The sequence below is a fragment of the Engystomops pustulosus genome, chromosome 4, assembly GCF_040894005.1.
Source record: "Engystomops pustulosus chromosome 4, aEngPut4.maternal, whole genome shotgun sequence".
Taxonomy (NCBI): domain Eukaryota; kingdom Metazoa; phylum Chordata; class Amphibia; order Anura; family Leptodactylidae; genus Engystomops; species Engystomops pustulosus.
Window position 1 is genome coordinate 127,405,590 of NC_092414.1, and position 15,196 is coordinate 127,420,785.

At 36.4% G+C, this 15,196-nt stretch overlaps 2 long non-coding RNA genes across 2 annotated transcripts in view; one reads left to right on the forward strand and one right to left on the reverse strand.

The window, feature by feature from the left end:
* The first annotated feature begins 2,845 nt into the window (after positions 1–2,845).
* On the forward strand, positions 2,846–12,336 carry LOC140125639 (uncharacterized). Its single transcript, XR_011854662.1, has 3 exons — positions 2,846–2,913; positions 6,208–6,245; positions 12,006–12,336. It is a non-coding gene; the product is annotated as an uncharacterized lncRNA (long non-coding RNA).
* The window catches only part of LOC140125640 (uncharacterized), a 137,911-nt gene continuing 131,670 nt past the window's right edge, over positions 8,956–15,196 (reverse strand). The window contains exons 3-4 of the long non-coding RNA XR_011854663.1: positions 12,016–12,171; positions 8,956–9,127 (exon numbers count right to left, since the gene is read on the reverse strand). This is a non-coding gene — a long non-coding RNA (uncharacterized lncRNA). The remainder of the gene's footprint in view (positions 9,128–12,015; positions 12,172–15,196) is intronic.

Here is a 15,196-nt window from a genome sequence, read left to right on the forward strand (position 1 = left end):
TAAACATTCTATGAAGGTTTTATTTGTGCAGTATGTGAACATACAACTAATATCAGCCGAATATTCTTGTAATACCTTGTTGCTGTGTATATAAGAATCAAAGTACTTATTTGAAGAGGAGATTAAATGTTCATACAGCAGAATTTACAGATGTGAATGGGACTGTACAGGTATGGATAATTTACTCTTTGGATCTTGTCATCAGAATTACCCAAGTATCGGTTTTCAATGTGCTGCTTTATGTGCAATTAACTGATAAAGGGACTTCTAACGGATAAACTAGTTAAGAGAAAACTGTGAAACTCTAAATGTTAAAAATATCATTAAGGTTAAATGCATGTAATCTATGTATTTTGCTGTTCAAAAGGCACATCCAAAACAGTAAGTGATTAACACTTATGCAGACACAGTTGAAAATACATGTCTGATAGAAGTTTGCAATTTAGTCTAGCCAATGTTGCTTTAATGTAGAGATAACAACAAATTTATCTGTCAAAGAAGACATTGATGATGTATCTTAAATCTTTGAAAACCAAAACATCCACACATTTGAAATGCAAAGAAGCTACTCAGCTTTCAGTATACTAATACTACTAAATCTTTTACCATCTCCTGTTCCTCCAGATGTATTCTCTTTCATTTGCACATACCAAAATGATTTCCATTGAGTGGATATTAAACCTTACAGTCATCTTTCTGAACTTTGAATTAAAAAAAATGCTTACCTTCATAAAGAGTGAAGAAAAACTTATAAAACTATTTTTTAAATTTATATTACAGAAATTATATAAAACATCACCACCGTGGGCTTAACTTAAGACTCTTGGGCCCAGGGCAAAAGATTATCTTGCAGCCCCCATGCAACATTACCTTTTAGCAGCTCACGTTATCACATTACATATTGATAAAACACTAACAACCAGGTTCATCCTCATGCTCTTATGGGCTAAATATTATGGGCACAGATCCAAAGACATGTCTATCTTTCTTATATCTCCAAAATATATATATATACAAGCTACTTAAGGACACAAAAATGCCAATGGACCTGTGTGGCTATCCAGACTAGCCTTCGTACTAGTAGCTCAAGTATTGAATGGCCAAAGCGTAAATACTCTAAATACTTAAAATATCACTTTTAATCCAAATGTCACATAAAATCATAAAGATATATATCAAAGATTATAGTAAGGCCTGCCAATGTTTGTGTAAAAGAGGAACAGTCTTACCATCTAGACAGCAGTTAAGAACACCCTTCTTACAGACTACCACTAGTTACAGACAGACCTCTCAACCCACTGTGCTGTGACCTCTGGTGAAGCTCTGGTGAAACTCTCTGGATTCTTTACTTTAGACGTGGGCAGCAATGATCAGCTGTAAGGTGTCTATAATGAAGTTTTATTGATAATCCCTGTTCCTGAAATTGAAAATCCATTGTCAATGGGCCAAAAAAAAATTGTCTGGAGTTACAATTATAGAATATACAGTTCTGACTACAAATTCAACTTAAGAACAGACCTGAAGAACCTATCTTATATGTAACCTAGTGAGTGCCTTTATATGAATTTTGAAAACATCAATAATATTTTCTTCCAATAAAGCAGATTTGTTACGGCTATTTAGCTCTGTGTATGAGAGGTCTCATATAATATGGATTTGTTACCAGCTGTGCACAGTGAGAAGTGACTTTGTTCCAGCTATATCCTGTGATGTCTTCTCTGAATGAAGTGTTTGGGGATCCACACTTATGTCTACAGTTTAACAGCTATGGTAGAGCAATGAGCAATAGACTACGGAGAGTGCAGTGTCATTTAGGCCAATGTAGCAAAGCATCCTGAGGAGAAGCTGGTGGTCCACAGTATCGAACGCTGCAGATAGATCCAGAACAAAAAGAGGCAAATAATCACCTTAAATATATCAGAGAAGACATCATTAGAGACTTCAGCAAGAGCAGTTTCAGTGGAGTGCATAGAGCGATGAGATGATGAGATGAGAGAGATGTTCACCCCCTCCCCATAGCGATGTATGGGGATGCATCATGTGTCATGCGCATGGCGCCGAATTCCGAGGAAAGATAGGACATGTACTATCTTTTCCCCGGCTACGAAAATGCACCATACCACACCAATACAGCTCCATGCTAACATTGCCATCTATGGGGGACGTATATATGTCGTATATATGTGTTGGCCGTATATAGGTCCCCCATACGGCCGTGTGAATGAAGCCTTAGACTGAATTTCTTGTCTTTCCACCATAAAACTAGGGTAGCAAGCCTGCTGTCTTGGGGTTTTCTTTTACTCTGATGTCCTTTTTGTGTCTTGTGCCTTATATACCATTACTTGTATCCTCCTGACACTTGAACATTAAAAACATTTTCTGAATGAATCCTTTTGTGACTATGGAAACCTCTAAAACCCTTATTGTCACAATATTTCACTCAAGTCTCAACTACAGTAACTGAAAGATACAACTGTAACTTTCACTTTCTTTTCTCTAAACCTCCATCACTTGATACCATTAAACAGGATTCTCTGTAGACCAACGCAACCTAGTTTCTATAAAAAAAATCAGTAGCCACTGGTTATAGATTCATTTAGCATTATTTATTTATTTTATTATTTTATCTCTTAAAGAATATCTGAACAATTTAACAAGTCACTTTTTGTGTCAGCCCTTCATCCTCATGGAATGTAAGCTCTTGCAAGAAAAGCCTTCATTGTGATTGTTTCATCTGACTAGGATATCACTCTTTAATGCCTTGTTTCATTTATATATGTAACCCATGATCTATACAGCTCTGCGGAATATGAAAATAAAACTTTAATGTTATTATTATTATTATTATTAGGACAGTACTGTTCTAGCCAGCAGTGATTTGAAGACACCGGAGCTGTAGAAGAATAAGTTCCTGTAAGTATTGTTAGAGACATGAGTTGTGTAAAGCACATTATTTGTTTCTTGAGCACATGATCATTAATCTTTCCTGTGACATTTGTATCTTTTACAACAATCTTTAGTGTATTTAAAAGAAAGCAGCACTTTTCTAGCTGTGCATGGAACAGCATGTTTAAAACACCAGGTTTCCATAGTAAATACTTTGGGAAGATTAATGACTTCCAGTAACATGCCAACATGTCAAGTTAATCTGTTCTGTCAATCTGATACAAGTGCATGTTTGTCAATTGATTAGTTAACTGACATTTGTTGCAAATTTGATGATTACCCATGAACAGTTGTGTGCAAAATTATCTTTACTATCATCATTTTCACCAAGATAAAGATGATTAGTAAGGAAAAGATTACAAACCTCAAGTTTATGTAAAGTGGTTTTATTGTCTAGCTTTCATTTCCCAAATTACTTCATATGTATTTGAGTCCAACCTCTCAATTCCTTTACAAATCTATTTGTAAAATGAATTATCATATAAATCTATATTATTCTCTACTAATCAATCCATTCAGGGTCTCTCCTCCAGTTTTCTCTTGTATCATTACAGTTCTTTGAAATACACACACAGTATAGGATTACTGAGGCTGGTGTCCAGTAGCAAATGCTACTTTATAGATTGACTTTTCTTAAAATAGACTTTTTGCTCTTCGCTGCTTTCATATTTACTGTAGTATGAAAATATGTTTTACTATCAGTAATAATATTATTGCTGTCTATATTATTCATGCTGTTTATACCTCACTACTTGTGTGCTTGATCCAATCCCATTGCATGTTATCCCCAACCTCAAAACTGATTATCCCAGCTCTAACTCACATGTCTAGCATTTCACTATCCACTGGAAAAGTTCCACCTTCCTTCATTAATATCACAGTCACACCTATCCTATGGAAACCATCTATGGACCCAACTTCTCTGCGAACTATCAACCTATTTCGTTGCTTTCATCTGCATCAAAAATCCTGGAACATCATGTTCATCCATAACTATCCTCCTACCTTTCCTCCAACTCACTCTTTGACAAACTAAAGCTAGTTTCTGAGCCAATGATCTACTATGTGGCCAATGCAAAACATCACTACTCTGTTTTCTTCCTTCTTTATCTGTCCTCTGCCTTTTACACTGTTGTCAATTCTCTCCTGCTGCAGATGCTTTTTTCCCTTTTTATCCCTGATATGGCCCTTTCATGTATCTCCTCATACCACTCCAATTGGACTTGCAGTGTCTAACACTCTCACTCCACCTATTCACCCTGCCCCCTCTCTGTTGGCACTCCACGAGGCTCTTTCCTGGGACCCCTAGTCTTCTCTATCTATACCTTTCAATACCACTCCTAAGCTGATTACACACAGATCTATATTTCTGGCCCAGATATATCTCATTTTCTATCCACAATTCCAGAGTGCCTATCTGCCATATCCTCCTTGTTTTCTAAAACTCAACATAGACAAAATGGCATTAATAATTTTTCCACCACCTAACACATCCCTCCAGCCAGACATAACTGTCACAATTTAGTGGCAAAAGTTTGCTGCCCTGGAATCATCTTTGACTCCTTATTCTTCAAGCCTTTCCAGTTCCTTATTACATTCTTCCGGCTCCATTATAAGAACATCTCTGGCATCCGATCCGTACTCAACACGGAGTCTCAAAAATTGCTAGTCCATGCCATTATATAAAACATATCCTGAAAACTCATCTCTTTAAGGAGTGTCTACATTAACACTCCCATATAGATTGTGAGCCTAGGCAGGGTCCTCCTCCTACTTGTTCCAGATCTCTGTAGTTTTTGTATTTGCATTGGTCTTGTCTTATTTTAATGTATGGGAATCCCTTACTAATTGTACAGCACTATGAAATTAATGGTGTTTTATAAATAAATAATAATATTATTTTAAATAGTGTTAAATATAAAATAGTTTTTGATAATAATTTGATGCAAATTCTTATTGGTAAAGGAGCAAAAACTATTATTAGAAGTGTTTAGAAGTGGAACAATGAATAATTGTATTGGACATGGAAACTTTGTTCAGCGCTGCGTATGCTTTAGGCGCTATATAAATAAATAATTATTATTATTATTATTAAACTAAAATACTATATGAATGTGTCTGAAAAAATACATTCTGAAATCACATGCGTGATGGAGCCAAGTGAAATGTTAAGGAAAGGAGGCAAAAGACACAACAGATGGTTAATTATGAATAGATTCTTGGTATTATAAAATACCATTTGTTCTACATCTAACAGTACATAATCAGGCACATCTGAAAAAAGTTCCAACTAGCTTACAAGTATTAATTGAAGTGCCTGTTAAAAATAATATTGTTATATTAATAAGACAATAAAACAGGGGTAAATAAGACTACAATTATAGATTATAAATAAAAACGAAAAAAATTACAAAACTATTTCTATATTTAAGACCATAAAACAACAGTAAATATATAAAAACAGTACATGGTTTTCATACTTTCCTACTTTTCTAAGATAAAATTCCTACTTCTATTGGAAAGATGCAAATGCTCAGCCATAGATTGTTAATGGCTTTGATATACAGTACATGTATTGGGATATTTAGACTAGTCATTACATATTACTAAAAGACAGCACTGAATGATTAGAAAGCCATTTATATACTCGAGTATAAGCCTAGTTTTTCAGCACAAAAAATGTGCTGAAAAACCCAAACTCGGCTTATACTCGAGTCAAAAAAATAAATCAAAACTCACCTTTCCGGCGGCCCCCGTAGATCTTCTGTGCGATCCATCCGCTACAATGGTAGTGTTGTGCTTCACAACGGGGGGGGGGGGTTATATACACTGGAGCAGGGCCTATCAGGCTATATACACTGGGGCAGGGGCTGGCAGGCTATATACACTGGGGCAGGGGCTGGCAGGCTATATACTGGGGAGGCTGTGACCAATGCATTTCCCACACCCGGCTTATACTCGAGTCAATAGATTTTCCCATTTTTTTGTGGTAAAATTAGGGGCCTCGGCTTATACTCGGGTTGGCTTATACTCGAGTATATACGGTATATCAGTAGCTTTGTACTCTTTATAAAGCAGACCATAAGGAAATTTTAAGATTTGAGGTAATTCTATAGTTTACAATTCATGAAATATCAAAACTCAAAACTGCATGGTTTTATACTTGCAAAGAATAGATAAATGTGAAAAAAAGTAAATAAGATAAAGTAAAATAAATAAAAAAGCAAAATGGCATTTAAAACTAATTCTTTATTTTTATAGAGCTCACAGATTACACAGCGCTACACAGAACTTGCCAGGTCAGTCCATTTTCACCTATCTAAAACTTTAGGTTTGAGCAGACTTTATTCTTGTAGGGAATGGTTTTTGATGGGTATGCATTTATAACAGTGAGAGTAATTTAAAATTATATGCTTCATTGCTGTTCGAATTTTACTATGTTATGGAAATGACTAATTAGGTCATTATTGTAGCCTAAATTGCCAATGATGAGACCACAAATTAAGCAAATTTTGCCGTGTTACAATGTGTATTCGCACATTTCTACTCTTCTGATACTGATAAGGTTCACTCAGTAATTGCTAGTTATTTTTAAGGTAATAATAGCTGCCCTTAAATTACTTGTACTAAGATAAAGCAGTTCAATTGAGATTACCAGACACTACATAGAGTATGTTCAGTTTTATTAATAATTATCATTTTTAGATATTAGTTTAACCGGTTAAGGACCGGGCCCTTTCCTGTTTTTTCATGTCCATTTTTCACTCCCCACCTTCAAAAATCTATAACTTTTTTATTTTTACACGTAAAGAGCTGTGTGATGGCTTGTTTTCTGCGTAACAAATTGCACTTCATAATGATGGTATTAAATATTCCATGCCATGTACTCGGAAGCGGGAAAAAAATTCCAAATGCAATGAAAATGGTGAAAAAACGCATTTGCGCCATTTTCTTGTGGGCTTGGATATTACGTCTTTCACTGAGCGCCCCAAATGACATGTCTACTTTATTCTTTGGGTCGGTACGATTAAGGGGATACCAAATTTGTATAGGTTTTATAATGTTTTCATACATTTACAAAAATTAAAACCTCCTGTACAAAAATAATTTTTTTGATTTTGCCAAATTCTGGCGCTAATAACTTTTTTATACTTTGGTGTACGGAGCTGTGGGTGGTGTCATTTTTTGCGAAATTTGATAATATTTTCAATGATATCATTTTTAGGACTGTAAGACCTTTTGATCACTTTTTATAGATTTTTTTAGATTTTTCAAAATGGCACAAAAGTGCCATTTTCGACTTTGGGCGCTATTTTCCGTTACGGGGTTAAACGCATTGATAAACCGTTATCATATTTTGATAGATCAGGCATTTTCGGACGCGTCGATACCTGATGTGTTTATGATTTTTACTGTTTATTTATATTTATGTCAGTTCTAGGGAAAGGGGGGTGATTTGAAATTTTAGGTTTTTTTATTATAATTTTTTTTTTTTTAAACTTTTTTTTATTTTTATTTATACTATTTTTCAGACTCCCTAGGGTACTTTAACCCTAGGTTGTCTGATCGATCCTATCATATACTGCCATACTACAGTATGGCAGTATATGGGGATTTTCTAACTCATTCATTACAATGTGCTATCAGCACATTGTAATGAAGGGGTTAAAACGAAATAGCCTCGGGTCTTCGGAAGACCCGAGGCTACCATGGAGACGGATCGCCGCCCCCCGATGACGTCACGGGGAGCGGCGATCCCAGGTAAGATGGCGGCGCCCATGCGCCGCTATCTGTTTGAGGCTGCAGGCAGCTTTGCCGGCAGCCCACGCTGTAAAAACACCCGCGATCGGTGCTAGCACCGATCGCGGATGTTACCGGTAAGCCTTTGCTGCAATATGCAGCAAAGACTTACCGGCTATGGAGAGGGCTCAGCCCGTGAGCCCTCTCCATGCAGCGCGACGCGACCGCCGCCGTGAATACACGGCGGGTGGTCGCGAACCGGTTAAGAATGGTCATACTGTAGCAGATATATATAAAATACTGGACAGCACACAATTCTGTAGTCCTACATGAATATATCTGAACATGTGTAGCAGTATTTTAAGCTTAAATGTAAATGACATTATTGTAAAAGAATAAGAAAACACTTTCAGATATCTGCAAGTTATTAGTGTAAGTCTGGCACATGTGCTAATTTCCTTAATTACTTGGCAAACACTAACTTGCAGCCTAACTTTCCAGTTTTCACTGACTTTTCAAAAATGGTGTGCTATTCTTATGTGACTGAAACCTCAAGATTGTCCAGATGAAGGCCAAAGGTTGGTAATAGACATGTGACACAGACATTGGGCCCTGATGCTAAATCTGCTACCCAGCTGTCCTTTCCTATTGCCTGGCCTCACCTAAGTGAGAGTTAGATAACTAGAAGATGTTACCTCCCTAAGCCAAAGTGGAACAGAAGCTAATCAGCATGGTAGTCTGTTATCAAAACAGGGTTATATCAGGTCAGATTCAACATAGGGACATAGGGATTTGAGGATCGAGATAAAAACACAATGCAGGTTAAATTTTTTATTTAATAGCCATAAGGACACACTAGGCAAAACAGTACACACAATAGAAATCTACACCATTTAACAGAGTATATATTGAAAGTATAGTACTACAAGTACAAGCAGTTCTGTTACCTTGTCCTGAACTAATTGGGGAAGAGGTTAGTCCAAACTTGAGGATCCTTCCTGCTCTTGATGTGATGTTAAAATAGTTCCCCCAGGATGCCAATAGGCAGAAGGTGTGGTGAGTTTATATTAACTGTTGACACACCTCTTGACATTCCCTAGGTGGCTCTAGAGAACATCCTACTATTGATCAAATCTAGGACCTTGGATGAGTTTTAGCTTCTCAATGGAAAATCATAGGATCAGGGTTCTGGTCTCATCAGAGCCGGATGAATCCCTCTATTCTTTTGAGACTAGACATGACCCAGCTCCTATGCTCGAAATCCAAACAAACGTCAATGCTCTACTCCTTATCGTGATGCCGATATGAGAAATCTCCCCACCTTCTCACAAGTTGGAAATAGAAAATCGCCCTGGCTCCCTTGTGTCATCAGCTTCCTTCCTTCACTGGGTCCGGGCGTAGCCTCCGTAACACTTCCGTATCCGTGAGAACACCACTATCCCTGTATCAGGAAGTTACAAACACATAGTGCAGATTGCCAAGGTTCAGGAAAGGACAAATATTTTAATAGTATATATACTCACAAACAACACAGTAAAAACGTGTGTATCATTAAACATAAAAATGCCCTGCGTCTCGCGAGTATGGCGCAAGCCGGGTCCTGGTACGTGGAGAGGGCTCACGGCCGAGTCCTCTCCATAGCTGGTAAGTCTTTGCTGCATATTGCAGCAAAGGCTTACCGGTAACACCCGCGATCGGTCGCAAATGCGTTTTTTCACATTTTCACTGCATTCGGAATTTCCTGATTCCCAGTACACGATATGGAATATTAAATACCGTCACTATGTGCAATTTGTTACGCAAAAAATAAGCCATCACAGAGTTCTTTATGTGGAAAAGTAAAAAAGTTATAGATTTTTGAAGGTGGAGAGTGAAAAATGGAATTGAAAAAACTAAAAAGGGCCAGGGGTTAAAGGGGAGGGTATTATTAATTTTTTTAATGAAAGGGTTGACTTTTGAGTTTTTATTAACATTTTTTATTTGTTTATTTTTTTTTAAATAACTTTTTTTTTTTTTTACTTTTTTTACTATCCCACTGGGAGACTTACACTGGGGATTCCTCATCCCTCATAAAATACATTGCAGAACTTCTGTTTTACTGACAATTTGCCTATTAGACCTAGTCGTGAACTCAGCCTAATATGCCACTATGCATGGAAGACATGGAGATCTTCATCAGACTGTTACTACATTGCAGGGGGTCGGGGGAGAGACAGAAGGAACACTGTTCTTGATCACAGCAGTTAAGGGGTTAAAATGCCCAGCAAGGAGAGACTTCCAAGTTTGGCAACAGGCTGCTATTTTGGACAATCTATTTCATCCTGTGTCTAAGCTATTCAAGAAAAGGTGAATTGACTAAGTGAATTAATAAAGAAATCATTTTCATAAATTAAAATCCCTATGTCCTCAAGAAGTAAATGTTATTTTTATAAAACGTCTCTAATATAAATACCAAATAAAATCATAAATAATAAAATAAAGAAAATTTGACCCTTTGACATGATTGCACCTAGGAATAGGCCTCTAAAATACTGAAGCTCTTAATGCTGCTTTAGTGAACTGTCAAAAATATGGAAAAGTCAATTCTGACAATCGTAGTTAATATTATTATTATTATTATATTATTATTTAAATACAACAGTCTACAGCTATAAAAGAATTTAAAAATAAAGCACATCAAAATGTGCTTGCTCCTCCTACTTATGAAATCTCTGGATCATTTTTTACAGAACAGTTGAAAATGTGGTATCCTCATAATGACATTAACTGACTTGAAAATGTATGGCTTTCTCTGCACGATATAACATTCTCTTTATTCCTGTCCTTAGGGCTTCACATGTTTCTGCAAAAAATTGAACTTAAGCATCCGCTTCAATGAAAGTGTTGTAGATAACTGTTTGATATATTTTATTGCTTTTCTTGAAGTTCGGCTAGTAAAATATCTTTTCCAGCTTTACCCCTACACAGAGAATAGTTGTTTGTATTAAAATGTAATGAATCAACATTAATTAACATCTAAGGTTTGGTTATAGTTTTTACTTTATTTGCTTTTATTCATTACATTTTGGCTTTCTGCAAGTAACGATTGAAAATAGAGTGCAAGGTACTGTTATAGTTTGCTGTTTAGCATGGTGTTCTGACCAGTATGAGACCTACTTTACATAATGAGATAAAAATATTTATGCTTTGTACATAACTCCCATAACTCTGGAAAGGTCAGGATTTAATTCTATTAAACAAAAGTGGAAAGTGTTCATTGGCAAACTTTAAAGGATTTTTCCAGTTTACATTGTATGCATACTAATAAGATATCCATAGAATAAGTTATCAATGGCAGACCAGTGGAGGTCCAGAGCCAGATCTAGACTGCTGTTGCCCAATCTGTACATTACACATAAAATGAAACTGTTCTTTCTGCACAATTTTCTGTGTTGCTTATAGCCTTAGTCAGCTAATATCATCTGATTTAGGTGTTGGTCCCAAATGTCAAACATTCACTAAAATAATGATGGTCTTACCTACGAGAGACAATTCTTATGAGTTTCTTCTTCCTTCAGAGAAACTCTGAATGACTCATGATCACTCATATTGTCAGATATTCCCAGTCCCCATTTTAATTGAAAAGACACACCTCCAACGCTTAGGTTCCAAATCACTTCCATGTTCTAGATTCTATGCTCCTCCATATAAAGGATAAAAATTAAAACATATTGCAATGGAAAGCACTTTATTCTACTCACAAGTGTACAGTTAAAAAGGCCTTAAGTTAAAATCTCAATCGCACACAAGGCTCCTGGACGACTTTCTGGTCGAGTTTCACCCTGACAACTTCTTCTGGGGTCTACGGGTGTGCTTTCAAATTGATTTGTATACAAAATTCTGAATATATGTGATATAAATGAAATGATTGCTATTTTAGATAATGTAATAACTGAAGAAAAATTTGAAGTCCGGGATTATGGTGTGCGATATAGGCCATAGAATTGCTTGGTCACACTCCGGGGTTGACTATATCAGGAGGCCCAAGCCTCTAAATATATCTGGTGTGGCGTGAGGGGTGGGGTGCATATAAAAATATAGTGTTGTCTGATCATCAATAAGAATTACTACAGCCAGATAAAAAATGTAATAATTAATAATCATGATAATATTAATTGAGAACTAAAACATTTTACCATTTGTGAAATAAACTCTTTGCTTTGTCTATTCTTAATAAATTATCCGACTAAACCACTTTTCTAAGTTACTAGATATTGTCATCAGTAGAGTTACTGTAACCATTTAACAGATAAGAATAGTAGCTTTCTCTATATATACAGGTAATATTACCTGATAAAGCACTTGAGGTGTTCATGCTGCTACTTCCTAATCCATGTAAGGAACAAGCCATCAGTTTTCCAAAGGGGGAAAAGGTTTAAGACAAGAAAGAAACCAGTGAGCTCAACACATCAAGTGCCCTGTGGTGTTCAAGCTCACGCATCAGCACTGCAAGAAGAGATAATGACACGATCAGAGCAAGAAAGGGCTAAAACAGCAGAGAAACTGTCTGACACGAAAGGTAATGAGATGTGAACTAAAAAACTTTTCTGAAAGATGCAGTTGGCAGTGTGTCACACTTGACAAATAGCTGCTGAAGAACCTGTGAGAGAGAACATTTAATATCTATAAATGTGCCTCTTTTTCAGATAGGAACGATAAAAAAAAATCTCTTAATCCTCTAATAAAGCTTTAGTAGAACACTGTAATTCTCCTGTGACCACAGCGTTAGCAAGGTCTTACAAGCACACACATAGTATTTGCTCCTTGCTAGAGGAACAAAGCAAATGTATTATTTATTTTTTATGTCCCTATTAATTTAAGTATTACACTATAAAATCATCTGTAACTATGTATTAATATAAATTGCTAGCAGCTAAAACTAAAATTACATATATCTAATTTATTCATAAAATTTAAAACTTCTATTTCTGTCTCTGCTCTCACTGCTGTGGAAGTGTCACAGTTACCCTGCTGGTCTCCCCAAGGATCTGTGCTGTGAAGTTATCCTTGCAAATAGCAGAGTGATGTCTCAGATGTCACCTATTCAATGATAGGTTTCACATTCATTTTCTCTTGAGATAAGACAACTTTTGTTTGTTATTGGTTAATGTTTAAAAAAACATTAACACATAAAGTAAGTGTTTTTAATTATTTTAATAATCATGGATACTCATGGTAATATGGTAATATGTAGTGTGTCTTATACTAAACATGTGACACAGCCAGGAAACAGAATGGCTTGCTGTTACTCTGGTTTGTTATACCTTGCCTTGTTGTTGTTGTCTGCCTTGTCTCTGTCTGTTTTCTTATTTTCACAGTTTACACAGATGCAGGAAACTGTGTAGAGAGAGAAGTAAGAGCTAGGGAAACAGGGAAGGGAAAACTGTCCCTTACTCTATGACTAAGCTAATCCCTGCCTGTGGGTGATGGTCAGCTTACCCGGGCTACTCGCAGACCCGACAACTTATCTCTCTCTCTGAATATGAAGACCTATCCAGAAAGTGGGGAAAGGACTTAAGAATACTAGGGTCTGGTGTACTAAATTTGGGCCCCCTAACAAAAAGATTGGATTTTGGAGAACAAGCAATCCCTGCATGCACACAAACACACAACCAAGACTGAATACAGGAAGGAGGGCAATAGGGAGGACTGGAATAAAGGGCAACAACCACAGCATGTCCATAAACACAAACAAATGGGGAACAGCCAGGAAAGTAGTGTGAGCATACAAGACAGCAGAGAGACTTCAGAATCTCTTACTACAGACAAAGTAACAAGCTAATAGGAAGTATAGATGTTCCTACAGAACAAAGCCAAGAATAAGCTTCAGATATAACAACACCTAGCCAAGACTGAATGACAATGACAGCTGAGACCTAAAAACCAATCAGGCCACGTAGCACAGTGGCAGAGAACCAACCATAAAGGCCAAAGGACACCGGTTCAAATCCCGACACTTGTCTGTACTGTGCACTTATTCAGGGTAGGGGCTGCCACCCAGTGGTCACCTGCTGAGGGCGGCAAGTAGGCAGATATAAAGGTTCTGGGATTGACAGGGCTCACACTTCTTCCCTGCCTTGATACTAGTTGAATTTCTTTAAAATAGAATATTAAATTAAATATTAATTATTTAGGTACAAAATAAACATTTTATATTGCTTCTTTCCACATTGTATAATATTTTCTCATTCTCTGTTTCAATGTAGCAATTTCTATATCATCATTAGGTGTTAATTGCATTACACATTACTATTTGAATTCATAATAAAGGCAATCAATAAATGCATTTATTTATGAAATGTAGCAGTAGAAGTTGTGTCACTAAAACATATGCTGAATATGCAATGAAGTCTGATTTTAGACAGAACTAAATTAGAGTTCTGTCTTACCAATTCTTTGAGTAATTCTTTTGCACTGTATTATTAGGAAAGCGAACAAAAAGCCAATTTGTGTTGTACAGCTTTTTGTTTTTACTTGTGCAAAGCCTCACTTTTCTTTTCAGGATGTCAGCACTACGTCCAATTATGGCATCAATGTGTTTATTTTAAGAGCTTTGTTTTTTTGTTTTTCCTTTTTTTTTCCTTTTGCAATGGCTCAGTGGAAAAGCTTTACTTACTATCAGATTGTGAAGCACATTTAAAGCACTCAATGATATAAAGAGGTATGCAAACATCAACTATATTGTTATATATGCTTATGATTTACATTCAGTGCAGAGATCTTATCTGTAGGTAAAATGGTTTATACCCCTAACTTTTTTAAACATGGTTAAGCATAGACTGTATATGTTTTCAATCAGAAAATAGAAGCATAAGCCATTGACAGAAAGGACAGAGAATTTTAAACTTAAAGGGGTATTCTCGTCTGGGCATTCACATTCAGTTTGATAAATCTGCCATATATAAACATTTCTTCAATTGGATGTTATTAAAAAAAATGTTCCTGTATGAAGATAATTTATCATAAATGTAGTCATTTTGTCCGTTAGAAACCAGACTGACTCCTCGGATACGACCACCTCTGCTGGAGAGATTGCACAAAGACACAAAAGGTTTTTGTATGTGAAATGTCCGGGAGTTACTGCATGTCCCGCAGCCGTCCTGTAGTAATGATCGCTGAATCCAGGTGGTCCGGCAGGACTCAATAACTCATGTCTGGCCACCACTGCCAGAGTGTGACGTGGTCGTAACCGAGGAAGCTCTCTCGTTTGTAAGGGACAACATGACTACATTTATGAGAAATTATCTTCACACAGGAACATTTTTTTAATAACATCCAATTGAATAAATGTTTCTAAATGGAAGATTAGTGAAACTGAATGTGAATGTCAAGATGAGAATACCCCATTAACATTTCTAATCCTTTGCTCCCTCCAATATAATAAGTTGAATGCGAAGCTATTTCCTTACATGTTATTTGGTTTTCGGGGCACAGAGAACACCCACCATTTCCAATATACCAGTATTGGTCA